We start from the raw sequence: 5,902 nt of genomic DNA on the forward strand, positions 1-5,902 counted from the left end.
AGCTATAGCTCTGAGGCTTGGCTCCAGCTCTGAGGCCTCGGCTGCTGAAAGCAGGTATCTGGTTTGTTTGGGTTCTATAATCGAAATACTTACACCTCCAGCTCTGAGATCCTGGCTGACTGAAAACAGGTTTCTGGGGTTTTGTTTAGCTTCTATATTTGTAACAATGTTTCAAACTGCAAGCTCAGAGGCCGGCAAGGCAGGCGGGGAACGTTGGCTTCCTCCATCACTGAAGCAAGCAAGCCTCCTGTTCGCTTCAAGCTGCCTGGCTGCCGGCCGCCATCTTGGCTGGCAGTTAATTTGCATATCATCCTAATTAGCCAATGGGAAGGGTAGCGGAGGTACGGCTAATTACCATGTTTCTCTTTTATTAGATAGGATTATATAGGATAATGAACTCCCAGAAAGAGAAACTAAAAATGCAATCCTACTTACAATTGCAAAACAAAAAGTAGAATACTTTGGAATAAACATAACTAAGGAGGTAAAAGACCTGTACTCAGCAAACTACAGGATATTAAAAAGACAGATAGAGGAAGAAATACACAAGGGGAAGAATATAACATGTTCATGGATTGATAGAATCACATCATTAATATGTTTATACTACCCAAAGCAATCTATAGATTCAATGCAATCCCCATTAAAATACCAATGGCTTATTTCACACACTAGAACAAACTTTCCAAAAATTTATATGGAATAAAAAAAGACCCTGAAGAGCTGCAGTGATTTTGACAAAGAAAAACAAAGTTGGAGAAATCAGAATACCAAATATTATATTATACTACAAAGCCACTATAATCAAAATAGCCTGGTACTGGCACAAGAACAAGCATATAGGTTAGCGGAACAGAACAGAGACCCCAGAAATCAACCCAAGCCAGTATGCTCAATTAATATTTAACAAAGGAGGCAAGAGCATACAATGGAGTCATGACAGTCTCTTCAATATATGGTGTTGGGAAAATTGGACAGATAGATGTTAAAAAAAAACGTAGACCACTTACTTATACCATACACAAGAATAAACTCAAAATGGATAAGACCTTAAATGTTAGTTGGGAAACCTTAAAAATCCTAGAGGAAAACAAAGGCAGCAAAGGCTCAGATATTTTTCATAGCAATATGCATGGGTGCATCACCTAGGACAAAGAAAACTAAGGAGAATATAAACAAATGGGATGACATCAAAGTAAAATGCTTCTGCACAGTAAAAGAGAAGTCATCAACAAAACAAAAAGGGAGGTGACTGTGAGGGAGAACATATTTACCAATGGTACTTCTCATAAAACATCAATATCCACAATATACAAGAAACTCATACAATTTAACAAAATGAAGACAAACAATCCAATTTAAAAAATGGGCAAAACACCTAAATAGACACTTCTCCAAAGTGGACATACAAATGGCCAAGAGACATATGAAATGCTCAAAGTCACTGATCATCAGAGAGATGAAAATTAAAATGACAATGAGATATCACCTCACACCTGTCAAAATGGCTACCATCAACAAATCAACAAATGACAAGGGCTGGCGAGGATGTGGAGAAAAGGGAACGCTAGTACACTGTGGTGAGAATGCAGACTGGTACGGCCACTATGGAAAACAGTATGGAGGTCTTCAAAACTTAAATATGGAACTGCCATTTTTCCCACTGCCAGTGATCTCACCTCTAGGAGTATATCTTAAGAAACCAGGAACACCAATCAGAAAGCATGCATGTACCCCTATATTCATAGTGCAATTTACAATAGCAAAGCTCTGGGAACAGCCAAGTGCCCAGTGGATAAAAAAGCTGTGGTACATTAATACCATGGAATACTATGCAGCAGTAAAAAAGAATAATCTCTTGCCCTGTGAGACAGCATGGAGGGACCTGAAGAGTATCATACTAAGTGAAATAAGTCAGTCAGAGAAAAACAAGTATCCCATCATCTCACTTATATGTGGAATCTAACAAAATAAACTGATGAACAGAGTGGATGGAAGCATGGAACAGTGCGTGGAATCTGGTAGGGAATGTCAGGGAGGGTGAGTGGATGGGAGGTAATCAACCAATGATTTTATATGCATACTAGTATATGCATAACCCATGGACCCAGACAGTGTGGGCTAGTGAGGGCCTGGGGTAGGGATCGATGGGGGAAAATAGGGACATATGTAATACTTCCAACAATAAAGATTTTTTAAAAAATTAAACAAAAAGGGACTGAGACAGAGGTGTAGTTGGGGGACATCTTGGAGGCTGGTGGCCACACCTGGAATGTAGTTTTCTGCTGAAGGGAGGGAGAGAGAACAGACCTCTATCTGCTCATCTGGAATTGCTCAGCCTCCTAGGAGACTTCCAGGGTCAGTCTTGGTGGGGGTGGAGGTGATCAGCACCTGGTAGTGTGTAGGTTCCTCTCCCCACTGTATTTCAGTCCCAGTTTCTCTGCCAGCATGAGGCCAGGATCTGCCCCTTTCCCACGTCTGATTGTGGAAGCCACAAATTATTGAAAACTTACATTATCTCTGTGGGGACAGCAGGACTGGACAGAGAAGGAAAACAAAATCAAAGACACACACCTTCCTTCTTTTAAAAAGACTGAAAAAAAGAAAATGATAATGGATACATATTGAAGTCCACATAGTTTCTATAGACACACTTCACAAGCCTGGTGCAGGAGGAGGGAACTGTCTTAATTCCAGGTCATGGGGTTTGGTTGACCCCTTTCATGAACCCGCCTTGCAGGAAGAGGGTGTTATGTTCCAATCTCCCTCAGGTAGGAGAAGGTATGGTGGGTCCTCATTGTGTTTGTCTCCTCTCTGTATGGAAGTCTGTCCTGGGTTTAAAACACCTGGGCCTCTGGGAGCTCTCAGCATCTTCCCTTCCCCAGAGGGAGATGTGTACCTGTTCTCCCTCGAGTCTTGCTGGACTCCCACCCATTGGGTCCATGAGGTTCTGTGCTACTTGGCCATGGTGGACATTATCTGTGAAAGGGTGGACTGTGTATGACTGCTCTGCCCATGCTCTGCTTCAGCTCTGAATTGGTTCCCAGGCCCCTACCCTCTCTCTACCTTCCCTTGTCCACCACTAAAGACCTGGAAGACATGGGCACTGAAACCTATTCATGAAGACTTGCATTCTCAGCCACCCTTGTGCCAGATGCTGCCTGTGCTGACTCAACTTGGAATGACATACCAATGGCTGGGATCCCCCCTCCCATTTTATAGATTGGAAACAGGCACAGAGAAGTTGAGAATCTTGCCTTAAATCACATAGTTGGTTAGGTCAAAGCTGAGACTCAAATCCTTGTGGACTGAACTGGAGTCCACATGCTGTGCACCATAAGATGTTGACCCTAAAGAAGCAGCAATGAGGGAGTGAGGGAGACAAAAGCAGGCACAGGTACATGTAAGGGCAGGCAATGGCACTCTTGTGCAGGCCCACACACAGACTCACTACCTTTGGCTTTCACCTCTGAGGCTACAGAGGTCTGAGGAAACCACACAAGGATCCAGGAGAAGCCTCTGGCTGGAGGGGGACAGCCTATTAGGAGAAAAGGTCCCACTTCCTAAGAGGACAGGGAATTTTCTTTCCTGCTGAGTCTGTCTCAAATTCCTCACCCTGGATGGGAACCTAAATTGACTTCACATTTATGCTTTCCAGTGGCTGAGAATACAAAATCTCTGTGGCCCTCCTAGAATACTCTGATTTCAATGATAAGGGGGAATGAGGTTTATAGACTCCAGATTTGTATGAAAACAAACTTTATTAAAACAAGGCCAAAGAAACCATGGAGAAGATTGGTTTGACATCCTGTTAGCACTTAAAGAATTGCTTGTCAATTTCATCTCTTGTCATGAAAGTGGAGGATTTGTTTAACCAGTTACTTGCTATGCAGCATAAGATGTTGACCCTAAAGAAGCAGCAATGAGGGAGTGAGGGAGATCAGGGCAGGCACAGGTACATGTAAGGGCAGGCAATGGCACTCTTGTGCAGGCCCACACACAGACTCACTACCTTTGGCTTTCACCTCTGAGGCTACAGAGGTCTGAGGAAACCACACAAGGATCCAGGAGAAGCCTCTGGCTGGAGGGGGACAGCCTATTAGGAGAAAAGGTCCCACTTCCTAAGAGGACAGGGAATTTTCTTTCCTGCTGAGTCTGTCTCAAATTCCTCACCCTGGATGGGAACCTAAATTGACTTCACATTTATGCTTTCCAGTGGCTGAGAATACAAAATCTCTGTGGCCCTCCTAGAATACTCTGATTTCAATGATAAGGGGGAATGAGGTTTATAGACTCCAGATTTGTATGAAAACAAACTTTATTAAAACAAGGCCAAAGAAACCATGGAGAAGATTGGTTTGACATCCTGTTAGCACTTAAAGAATTGCTTGTCAATTTCATCTCTTGTCATGAAAGTGGAGGATTTGTTTAACCAGTTACTTGGGTACTAATTCAATCATTGGGGAGGGTAAGCCGACAGTGGACTTCCTCTGAAGTCCATTCAGAGCTGGGGTATGAGAAATGTGGGGGCTACATTGTCCTATAGCTGTTGAAATAGAATTTAGGGCTAATGACTCACTTACCCTTCCTGCAAGCACAGGACTTCTCTCCTATGTGTGCCCTCTGGTGTGTGATGAGATCTGATTTCCATATAAAGCCTTGCCCACACTCCCCTGAGTGTGTCTCCTCTGGTGTGTGATGAGATGTGACTTCTGTGTAAAGCCTGGTCCACACACCCTGCAAACATAGGGTTTCTTGCCTGAGTGTGTCCTCTGGTTTCTTATGAGACCTGATTTATCTGTAAAGCCTTGCCCACACTCCCTGCAAACAAAGGGCTTCTCCCATGAGTGTGTCCTCTGGTGTATGTTGATAAGTGACCCGTCTTCAAAGCCTTGCCCATACCCTCCATACTTGATTATTACAATTTTTGACATTCCTACTCCCACAAATAATTTGCCTGTGTTCTTTGGATTCACATTCTGGTCTCTTCTGGGCTCTTCCTCCATTATTCTCTCACACTCACTCCCAGTTGTCCTTCTGGAGGTTTGAAAAAGGCCCTTGAAATTTTCCTCTGCCTGATCCTTTTAGGCAAAGGTTTGGACCTTTTTTGATATCTTGAGCTTCAGCTTTGTCACTTCAGCTATGTGTACCAGTATGTTGAAGCTGCTGATTCTGATCCTCAGGACCAGGTTTCTCTGACTGGGGGTGTTTTCTTACAGATATTCCTGGCAGAAGCTCAGACAGGTGATTGTGTTTCAGATGTTGGCCAAGAAATGTCTGATTGGAGAAGGCCATAGAGCAGAGGGGCATGGGTGGATCTCTGACTGTGGTTCTGCTGAAGGAGAAAGTTTTGGTCAGGGAAGGTGTTGACAAGGCAGCCTGTGCCATATACACTTTGTCTCCTGGTAAGATATGACCCACAAATGATTCTTATTGTGTTGACAATGCGAGCATTCAGCCACAAAGTGTTTCTTCACAGTCTATTTTTCTTTTTCTTCTTATGCAGTACATTGTCTTCAGAAATCCAGAAAGCCCATATCAAGGTATTTTCTACATATGGCCAGACTAGGAACTTTCAAGGAGCAATAGAGGCCATTTCACATCTTGTATGGATGGAACTACAGTGACCTTTACTTATACATGTATCCCCCAAGTCATGCTAAAGAGAAAAAACACAGGCCCAGCCAATATATTCAGTGCTTGAGCATCAGCTCATGCTCTAGGACAGGGGTGGGCAAACTTTTTGTGAGTGCATGCCAAAACCAGCAAAATCTCTGACTCAAAATTTTTCTGCGAGCCAACCCTAATTTTTTGAGAACATGTTACACCTACTTGATATCTCTTAAGGTGTACGTATGTGAAGAACCTTGAAGAAATAATAAAATTCATTCGAGCAACAAAA

The 5,902-nt window shown here is 43.2% G+C and overlaps 1 pseudogene; it reads right to left on the reverse strand.

Moving 5' to 3' along the window:
* Nucleotides 1–3,258: 3,258 nt before the first annotated feature.
* Nucleotides 3,259–5,902, reverse strand: part of LOC102254645 — a 25,751-nt pseudogene continuing 23,107 nt past the window's right edge.

The sequence above is a fragment of the Myotis brandtii genome, unplaced genomic scaffold (genome assembly GCF_000412655.1).
Source record: "Myotis brandtii unplaced genomic scaffold, ASM41265v1 scaffold1377, whole genome shotgun sequence".
NCBI classification, from domain to species: Eukaryota; Metazoa; Chordata; class Mammalia; order Chiroptera; family Vespertilionidae; genus Myotis; species Myotis brandtii.